Here is an 11,493-nt window from a genome sequence, read left to right as displayed (position 1 = left end):
TTCATTATTAGTCTTAGCCTTTGAGGTTTTTCTCATTACATAATGACTTCAGCTCTGTTCATCCATTTTGGCTGGAGGGTTTTCAGGCTCACGAAATTAACAGGCAAGTAATGATTGTACTCACGTGAAAGGGTCCTTCGGTGCACAATAACAATCCCGTATTCCCTGTATTCATTGTCCACTGGGGAGTGCGTAGAATCTTTTAACGTTGATGCAAGGATCAGCTTCCACACAGTCTTTGGCATCAAACGGGCCAAGGTACCTTGGCATGGAGACCAAGATGATTGATGGCCCATCTTTGATGTAGCCTTCCTCCATCTTCCCAGCCATTGTGGTGCGTCTTACTGCTGCTCATTTCTCACCTGGGCCAGCGTTGAGGTCTTAACTATTTGCCCATAGCTCGGAGAGATGTTGACGGGCAGCAGGGATATGGCCTCGACTCTCTGGGGCACTCTGCTTTTCTGAGATCTGGCACAATATGAACTGCAACCGCATGGAGCCAGTTACGGTGTGTGACCTGTGTAAAACACACACTCAGTGAACCTGTAACCACGTGACAACATTATGCCAAATTAGTCATGAAGAGGGTGAATTGGAACTCAACGGGGAGTTAAGTACCTGTCAATGGCAGGGAACACCACTAGAGTGGAAAGCTTTATAATAGCCAATGAACGTAAATTTGTTTCTTGTGTAATGACATCTGGGAACAAAGTGTCGGCGAACCTAATAGGACCGCTATAAAAGTGCGGTCAACAGTAACCAAGGTCTCATCCACCCATTACAGACCTGAGAACAGTGGAGGGCATGGGGGATGCAGGCAGATTCAGCCTATAATTGTCAAAGGTTGAGGACTATGATCTTGCTCAGGTGTTGTTGAGTGGAGGCGCAACAGTTTTTGACTGTGACTATTAGCGCACAAATACATATGAATCTTTGTTTTCTCCCGAATCCTTGAGGCGCGCCTTCGTGAATGCCACCCTGAAGGCCTAGTCAGTGGCCTAGTGGTTAGAGTGTCCGCCCTGAGATCGGTAGGTTGCGAGTTCAAACCCCGGCCGAGTCATACCAAAGACGATAAAAATGGGACCCATTACCTCCCTGCTTGGCACTCAGGGTTGGAATTGGGAGTTAAATCACCAAAAATGATTCCCGGGCGCAGCCACCACTGCTGCTCACTGCTCACCTCACCTCCCAGTGCGTGATCAAGGGGATGGGTCAAATGCGGAGAATCATTTTGCCACACCTAGTGTGTGTGTGACTTTAACTTTAAGACTGTGCACACTTTATTTTATACTTTTTAAACACTTAAGCACATTGTTTTTATACTTTTTAAAGCTTTAAAACATTTTTAAAACAAGTTTTGACACATTTTAAGCAATTCTAAAACACTGTTTAAAAACACCTTAACAATTTTCAATCATTGTTTAAAAACGATTTAGGTATTTAACTTTTTTTTAAGCATTTTTGAAAAACATTTTGTCAACCGTTCAACACTTTTTTCTATCCACTACAGAAATGTTCAAAAATGTTTTTAAACCCATTAAAATGATTTTTATACACCATTTAAACACTTAAGCATTGTTTTAAAACTTTCTAAACACCCTATGATACATTTTTAAAACTTCACAAACTTTTTTTAAATACTCTAACACCTTTAAAGCAATTCTAATACACTTTGTAAACTGTTAAAAAAACATTTTATAACTTTTTAATAGCCTTTAACATCATTGCAATACTTCATTACACATTTAAATGATATTATTTATAATTATATCATTGCACATTGAACTACTTTTACTTTTTTCTATCCACTACAGAAATGTTTAAAATGTTTTTAAACCCTTTAAAATTATTTGTATACACCATTTAAACCCAATTTTAAAAACTTTCTAAACACTTTAAACACATTTTGAAGACTTCAAACTTTTTAAAAATACTCTTTAACACTTTTAAAGCAATTCTAATACACTTTGTAAATTGTTTAAAAAAAATGTTGTATCACTTTTTAATAGCCTTTAACATCATTGCAATACTTCAATACACATTGAAATGACATTATTTATAATTATATCATTACACATTGAATTATTATTATTCATAACTTTTTTTAAAGCATTTTTGAAAAACATTTTTCCAACCGTTTAACACTTTTTCTATCCACTACAGACATTTTCTAAATGTTTTTAAACCCTTTAAAAGGCTTTTTAAACACCTTTTAAACACTTATGCAATTTTTTAAACTTTCTTAACACTTTAACACATTTTGAAGACTTCAAACTTTTTTTAAATACTCTTTAACACTTTTAAAGCAATTCTAACACACTTTGTAAACTTTTTAATAGCCTTTAACATCATTGCAATACTTCATTACACATTGAAATGATATACACATTGAAATTATATTATTTACAATCATATCATTACACATTGAATTATTATCATTCATATTTTTTTCATTACATATTGAATTATGTTTAACTATAACAATTAATATAAACCCATTTCTACATTACACATGGAATTATGTTTAACAATAAGAATAATGTGTGGTCTACAAAATCAAATAACTGCGGAGGTCTCTAATTGGGTCAAAGAGCCTATACAGAGCATCTATGAGCAGGCAGTTAGGAAAAAAGCTAAGAAAATTATTTCCAACTCACAACACCCACTCTTCCCTGAATATGGAACCCTGCCATCAGGGAGAAGACTCCGGGTCCCACTATGCAAATCTAACCGCCTTAAATTATCATTTGTCCCAGCCTCCATTAAGCTGACCAACAATGTGCAATAGAATGTTAATACCCGTATTTTCCGCACTATAAGGCGCACCTAAAAACCACAAATTTTCTCAGAAGCTGACAGTGCGCCTTATAACCCGGTGCGCTTTATATATGGATTCATATTAAGATTCATTTTCATAAAGTTTCGGTCTCGTAACTACGGTAAACAGCCGCCATCTTTTTTCCCGGTAGAACAGGAAGCGCTTCTTCTTCTACGCAAGCAACCGCCAAGGTAAAGCACCCGCCCCCATAGAACAGGAAGCGCTTCTTCTTCTACTGTAAGCAACCACCCGCCCGCGTAGAAGAAGAAAAAGCGCGCGGATATTACCGTACGTTTCATTTCCTTTGTGTGTTTACATCTGTAAAGACCACAAAATGGCTCCTACTAAGCGACAGGGATCCGGTTCATGAAAAGACGCAATCTCTCCATCCGCACACGGATTACTATTTCACAGCAACTGATATTCCTGTGAACCGCACTGTGGATACAACGGGAGCACGTACGGTGAATATTCGCACCACAGGGAATGAGAAGTCATCCTTCACTGTGGTTCTAGCTTGCCATGCTAATGGCCAGAAACTTCCACCCATGGTGATATTCAAAAGGAAGACCTTGCCAAAAGAGACCTTTCCAGCCGGCGTCATCATAAAAGCTAACTCGAAGGGATGGATGAAGAAAAGATGAGCGAGTGGTTAAGGTAAGTTTAAGTTTACGCGAAGAGGCCGGGTGGCTTTTTTCACGCAGCTTCGTCCATGTTGATATACGATTCCATGCGCGCCCACATCACGCTGGTTTTAATATATTATTAAAGTTTGACTGACCTATTTGACTGTTTTTTTTGACATTCCTTTAGCGCAGTTAGATGCGGCTTACAACACGGGGCGGCTTATAGGTGGACAAAGTTTTGAAATATGCCGTTCATTGAAGGCGCGGCTTATAACCCAGGGCGCCTTATGGTGCGGAAAATACGGTACATAGGTTAGTTCTTTTTTTGCACATAGCATTTTAGAACTAAGCACTTTAGCACACAGCACTTTATCCATGAGCTCTAGTGCAATGCACACTGGTACTTTATCTTTATCTCCATACTGTAGATTTTATGCCTACATCAAAGTGCCACCTATGTCTATCAAGCTCCATGTTCTGATGTTTAAATGTTAGTTGTCTGGTTGTGTCTGTGCTTGTGTTTTTGTTCTGTTGTTTTTGTGTATGTTAAGAAAGCAATGATGCACTGTGCCCAAGACAAATTTCACCGCGGGGACAATAAAGTTGAACCTTGAACCTTGAACCCTGAAAGAACATTGGCGTCAACATCTGTGGCTGTAGGCAACCTCCTGTTGCCAGTGTTAAAAGTCCCGTCTGCGGTACTTGAGTCTCGCTGACTCAGCAGTTTACGGCATTGCTTGTGTTGTACAACATATTGAAGTATCTGTTCTATATGTTCATTATAAGTTATTTCTTATGTCATCATTGAAGGTGCAGGTGCTCCTAATCAAGTGTCATCAAAGTCTTGACTGTCTGAACGGTGCTGGTAACTACGGTAAGAAGTTTGCCTTTTGTCATAGTTATGCAACATGGTTATTTATTCTCAGAATGTTCTACTACTGTTTGTGCGTGTAGCTGGCTGCTCATTGTATCGACTGTCTTCCCATATAAGTGAATCATGAACATGGATCAAGTGTGTTTTGGAGGAGGTGGAGATCATCTTGTTATACTATAAAAAAAGAGGATCTTATAAGTATTTGACCAACATTTTTTAGGAGCTTGGAGCTTCTGTTTGTTTGATCCAGCAGGAACACACTTGGTGTTGCAAGCGCGTGAAGGTAAACACCCTGCACACACAAACGTTGAGTATCGGTGCGTCTTAGAGGCACGAACTGCATGCATATTTTAAAAGAGCTTAAAGGGCTGTCAGTGACTAATGCCGGTTCTAGAATCTAAACAGCGTGAAATGCGCTATGAACTGATATGACTGGCTGACAGGGGCGGACTCAGACTATTTTGAGGTGGGGGGCACAACCAATGAATTGTTTTGACTTGGGGGCCAAATTTAGTGGAAAAAAATGTGTCTAGGGAACGACACACACACAAGCTGTGAAAATCTGCTGTACAGTATGTGTGCTTGGGTCCTATTTTTAGGAACACTAACACAAAACCTCACATTAATGTCTGATTGAATGCTAAAAACTGAATGGAATTTTACATTGTTTTACTGAATGAGACACCCAGAATGTACATGAAAATAAAGAATGTGGGATTTACAAACCCTGTTTCCATAGGAGTTGGGAAATTGTGTTAGATGAAAATATAAACGGAATACAATGATTTGCAAAATCCTTTTCAACCCATATTCAATTGAATGCACTACAAAGACAAGATATTTAATGTTCAAACTCAAACTTTTTTTTTTTTTTTTTGCAAATAATAATTATCTTAGAATTTCATGGCTGCAACACGTGCCAAAGTAGTTGGGAAAGGGCATGTTCACCACTGTGTTACATGGCCTTTCCTTTTAACAACACTCAGTAAACGTTTGGGAACTGAGTAGACACATTTTTAAGCTTCTCAGGTGGAATTCTTTCCCATTCTTGCTTGATGTACAGCTTAAGTTGTTCAACAGTCCGGGGGTCTCCGTTGTGGTATTTTAGGCTTCATAACATTTTCAATGGGAGACAGGTCTGGACTACAGGCAGGCCAGTCTAGTACCCGCACTCTTTTACTCTGAAGCCACGTTGATGTAACACATGGCTTGGCATTATCTTGCTGAAATAAGCAGGGGCGTCCATGGTAACGTTGCTTGGATGGCAACATATGTTGCTCTAAAACCTGTATGTACCTTTCAGCATTAATAGCGCCTTCATAGATGTGTAAGTTACCCATGTCTTGGGCACTAATACACCCCCATACCATCACAGATGCTGGCTTTTACACTTTGCCCCTATAACAATCCGGATGGTTCTTTTCCTCTTTGGTCCGGAGGACACGACGTCCAGTTTCCAAAAACAATTTGAAATGTGGACTCGTCAGACCACAGAACACTTTTCCACTTTGTATCAGCCTATCTTAGATGAGCTCAGGCCCAGCGAAGCCGACGGCGTTTCTGGGTGTTGTTGATAAACGGTTTTCGCCTTGCATAGGAGAGTTTTAACTTGCACTTACAGATGTAGCGACCAACTGTAGTTACTGACAGTGGGTTTCTGAAGTGTTCCTGAGCCAATGTGGTGATATCCTTTACATACTGAGGTTGCTTGTTGATGCAGTACAGCCTGAAGGATCTAAGGTCACAGGCTTAGCTGCTTATGTGCAGTGATTTCTCCAGATTCTCTGAACCCTTTGATGAAATTACGGACCGTAGATGGTGAAATCCCTAAATTCCTTGCAATAGCTGGTTGAGAAAGGTTTTTTTTAAACTGTTCAACAATTTGCTCACGCATTTGTTGACAAAGTGGTGACCCTCGCCCCATCCTTGTTTGTGAATGACTGAGCATTTCATGGAATCTACTTTTATACCCAATCTTGGCACCCACCTGTTCCCAATTTGCCTGTTCACCTGTGGGATGTTCCAAATAAGTGTTTGATGAGCATTCCTCAACTTTATCAGAATTTATTACCACCTTTCCCAACTTCTTTGGCACGTGTTGCTGGCATCAAATTTTAAAGTTAATGATTATTTGCAACAAAAAAAAAATGTTTATCAGTTTGAACATCAAATATGTTGTCTTGGTAGCAAATTCAACTGAATATTGGTTGAAAATTATTTGCAAATCATTGTATTCCGTTTATATTTACATCTAACACAATTTCCCAACTCATATAGAAACGGGGTTTGTACAATATTAACTATGAATGACAAAACACTGAATATTGACAAAATATGAATGTCACACCCCCTATTGATCGAAATATTTTACAATCAAGCGAAACGCAACAAAAATGCAACAAACAGCGAAATATGAACGCGAAGGGTAAAAAAAACAAAAAAAACACCTACAATCTGATACATCACTAAGCTTTACAATTTTGTTGTTGAACTCTCCTTCCGCGTCTGTCCCTGCATTTCAGGCTGACACTCTGTGGAAACGCTCCCCACCCACACTGCTTGGTGCCTCGTCTGAGCTACTGTGACTTAGATTACCATAGTAACTAATTAGATTACCATAGTAACTCATTAGATCACCATATTAACTAGTATATAATGCAAAAGCGCCGATTCCAACCATTGAAATACTTTGTATAATTCAAGACTTACGGTCATTAGAAAACATGACTGCACATCATAATGGCAGCTACACTTTCCATCTAAAACATCTAAAAAAATTGTTTGTGAATGTCCGGCGGGTCAGATTGAAAAGCTTAACGGGCCTTAGCATGCGGCCCCAGGGCCTTAATTTGCCCAGGTCTGAATTAGGGAGACCACCTAAAAACGACAAAAACAAAGGTAAGTGCCTTCTTCTATATGTAGACTAATAGGTGCTAATAATGACTGCTCATTAATTAATACAGGAAAAAAGATGTCTTTATCTAAAATGCTGTTCATGGGAAACAAATACAAATGTTCAAAATACATGAAACTTTCATACACAGTTCTGTTATAACTCACAAAACTGCTTCTCCTGTTGGAGAAAAGTCTATAAAGTGAAGGAGTTTGAAAATGAATATGGATTCTCTTGAGCCAGTTTTTGACCTTAAAGGGGAACATTATCACCATACCTATGTAAGCGTCAATATATACCTTGATGTTGCAGAAAAAAGACCATATATTTTTTTGCCGATTTCCGAACTCTAAATGGGTGAATTTTGGCGAATTAAACGCCTTTCTATTATTCGCTCTCGGAGTGATGACGTCACACCGAGTCAAATCAGCTCTGTTATTTTCTGTTTTTTCGACTGTTTTCCATACCTTGGAGACATCATGCCTCGTCGGTGTGTTGTCGGAGGGTGTAACAACACGAACAGGGACGGATTCAAGTTGCACCAGTGGCCCAAAGATGCGAAAGTGGCAAGAAATTGGACGTTTGTTCCGCACACTTTACCGACGAAAGCTATGCTACGACAGAGATGGCAAGAATGTGTGTTGCGTTTTGGACCAGTTGTTCCTCCCAGGGAATTCAAGTCACAATTCGCTCCCAAGTTCTTTCCGACACTTAAAGCTGAGTTGAAAAACCACCAGAGACAGAATAGGTATTTTGTTGTATATTCTCAAAGCTTTGCCAATATACATTGATTGAGACCAGTCTAACCATAGAACATTCTATTGCGCCTCCCAAAATGGTCTGTCTTCCCGATCCCACCACCCCCTCTCTCGTCCCATCTCTGTAGACAAAACAAATGCTAGTCAAAACACATTCCAAAGAACTCAAGGGCAACACACACAGTATACTTGCTGACAGAGCATCAAGAGAAGAAATGGAAAACACGAGCTGTTTTCAAATATGACAAAGAAATGGAAGAAGTACAACTTAAATTTGGATATATGTAAATATCTGCCTCCGACAATATCCTGCGACACTCAAAGCAGATGCATTTCCAACTGGACTGGACAGATCAGCTTTCAGGAAAAGAGCGCGGATGAGGGTATGTCTACAGAATATATTAATTGATGAAAACTGGGCTGTCTGCACTCTCAAAGTGCATGTTGTTGCCAAATGTATTTCATATGCTGTAAACCTAGTTCATAGTTGTTAGTTTCCTTTAATGCCAAACAAACACATACCAATCGTTGGTTAGAAGGCGATCGCCGAATTCGTCCTCGCTTTCTCCCGTGTCGCTGGCTGTCGTGTCGTTTTCGTCGGTTTCGCTTGCATACGGTTCAAACCGATATGGCTCAATAGCTTCAGTTTCTTCTTCAATTTCGTTTCCGCTACCTGCCTCCACACTACAACCATCCGTTTCAATACATGCGTAATCTGTTGAATCGCTTAAGCCGCTGAAATCCGAGTCTGAATCCGAGCTAATGTCGCTATTCCTTGCTGTTCTATCCGCCATGTTTGTTTGTATTGGCATCACTGTGTGACGTCACAGGAAAATGGACGGGTGTATATAACGATGGTTAAAATCAGGCACTTTGAAGCTTTTTTTAGGGATATTGCGTGATGGGTAAAATTTTGAAAAAAAACTTCGAAAAATAAAATAAGCCACTGGGAACTGATTTTTAATGGTTTTAACCCTTCTGAAATTGTGATAATGTTCCCCTTTAACAGTGTGGAATGTCAATACAGAGATTGAACCTAAAAGACACTTTTTTGTGCAGATAAAAACTTTGTTTGTTAAAATAAACATTGCAGATATCATTTTCCAAGTTTAAATATTTCAGCTGAATTTTAAAGGGTCTTGATAGAAATTGTACTGATATAAAACTGCATTATAGCAGGTTAAACTCCAAACATCACAATTACTGTATTTTCCGGACTATAGCGCGCACCGGGATATAAGCCGCACCTACTAAATTTAGAAGGAATACATATTTTTCCATATATTAGCCGCACCAAACTTTAAGCCCAAATATATACATTGTGAAATTAGTTATTTACACAGAAGTATTTTTAAACATTAATTTACATACCTTAATTGTTTCCAAACAGTGTCTGTCACACAGCAGTAAAACGGTTGATCAAACAAAACAGAAGTCATCGTCGTGGACCAACTACCTGCGGAAGCTAGCTCTCCAATCAGCTAAACAGACTCCATAATGCCACGGTGACGTTTTGGTGAATTTACAGAGGAATTTGTGAAACTGAAACAATACAAAAAGAATGCCGTTGTAAGTTAATAATACTTTTTATTTCTTAATTTATTTAACTTAATGACTTTTAATTTCATAGTTACGAAATTTTGGTCTCATAATTGAGTCTTATTTCATCATTTTGATCTCATAATTATGACTTATCCCATAATTTTGACTTTTCATCTCCTAAATATAACTGTTTGTGTCATTATTTTTAACTTAATGACTTTTTATTTCATAGTTACACATTTTTTGATCTCATAATTATGACTGTTTACTCATAATGTGGACTTTTTATCTCATAATTATGTCTTCTTTTACCTCAATTTCAACTTTATCTAATTATTTCTGCTTTTTATTTCCTAATTTACTTAACTTAATGACTTTTTATTTCATAGTTACGAATTGTTGGTCTCATAATTAAATCTTATTTCATAATTTTGATCTCATAATTATGACTTATCCCATAATGTTGACTTTTCATCTCCTAAATACAACTGTTTGTGTCATTATTTTTAACTTAACGACTTTTTATTTCATAGTTACACATTTTTGGTCTCATAATTATGACTTTTCTCATAATGTGGACTTTTTATCTCATAATTAAGCCTTTTTTTAAATCTCAATTTCAACTTTATGTCATAATTTCTGCTTTGTATCACATTGTTTTAATGTATCCCATAATTTTGACTTTTCATCTCATAGTTATAACAGTTTGTCTCATAATTATTACTTTTTTTATCTCGTAATTTTAACTTAATGATTTTTTATTTCATAGGTATGCATTTTTTTATCTCATAATTACGACTCTTCTCATAATTTGGACTTTTCATCTCACAATTATGCCTTTTTTAAATCTCACTTCCAACTTTCTTATCTCATAATTTCTGCTTTTTACCTTATAATTATAATGTATCCCACAATTTTGACATTTCATCTCATTATCATAACCGTTTGTCTGATAATTATGACTTTTTTTATCTCGTAATTTTAACTTAATGACTTTTTATTTCATGGTTATGAATTTTTTATCTCATAATTATGACTCTTGTCATAATTTGGACTTTTTATCTCATAATTATGCCTTTTTTTTTTAAATCTCAATGTCAACTTTATCTCATAATTTCTGCTTTATATTTCTTAATTTATTTAACTTAATGACTTTTTATTTCATAGTTACAAAATTTTGGTCTCATCCATCCATTTTCTACCGCTTGTGCCTTTTGGGTCTCATAATTGAGTCTTATTTCATAATTTTGATCTCATAATTATGATTTACCCCATAATTTTGACTTTTCATCTCCTAAATATAACTGTAAGGAAGGGATAGTAGTTCTTTTAAAGTTGGGACACGATGGACAGATTACGGCCAGAGAATCCTTTAATCATCTTTATTGCTGAAAGGTAGATGTGAATGTGTGTGGTTTTGTGTGTGTGTGTGGTCTAAACAAATAGAGAAAAGATTATATATACTCATTAATATGCAGCAATATACATGTACATGCATACATAATATAATATAAAGGTATGCATAACAACAACTTATATACTGCATTTAACTATTCATGAACTTCAAACAAGTTTCTAAGCTTCAAAGGCATAAATGGCGATTATGTGGTCTCTGTCGCCATCTAAAGGCCAAACTCCGCCATCGCAGTTGCAATGACAATAAATAAACTACACGTGAATGTAAACGCCGTCAACGAGACTAATTATCTCTCAATTGACCCAAAAACAACTGAACTTAGCATACGACGCACCAAACATTTGCAGTTCAGTTCAAATGCTGTAACAGTATGTGACAAAACTTACATTTAGTCGTCAACGCACACAAGGCTGGCTGCCACCATTGATTGAAACCGGCTATTCTGACAAAGACGTGCTTTAAAGAGGAAATGACGTCACAGATTGACCTATCAACTTAAAAGACACAGGAACATTACAGAACTGGTTAACGGCACACAATAGGCTTTCGTACAATAACTGTGTCA

At 37.3% G+C, this 11,493-nt stretch overlaps 1 long non-coding RNA gene across 2 annotated transcripts in view; it reads right to left on the bottom strand.

Annotated features, from left to right (window-relative positions):
* LOC133617890 (uncharacterized) overlaps window positions 1–11,493 on the bottom strand; it is a 109,105-nt gene that overhangs the window by 9,249 nt on the left and 88,363 nt on the right. For both annotated transcript variants that reach the window (XR_012050958.1, XR_012050959.1), the window contains one exon: window positions 125–517. This is a non-coding gene — a long non-coding RNA (uncharacterized lncRNA). The remainder of the gene's footprint in view (window positions 1–124; window positions 518–11,493) is intronic.

This window comes from Nerophis lumbriciformis, linkage group LG18 (assembly GCF_033978685.3).
Source record: "Nerophis lumbriciformis linkage group LG18, RoL_Nlum_v2.1, whole genome shotgun sequence".
Lineage (NCBI taxonomy): Eukaryota > Metazoa > Chordata > Actinopteri > Syngnathiformes > Syngnathidae > Nerophis > Nerophis lumbriciformis.
Note: the sequence above shows the minus strand (reverse complement) of the source record. Positions and strands in the feature narration are given on the sequence as shown.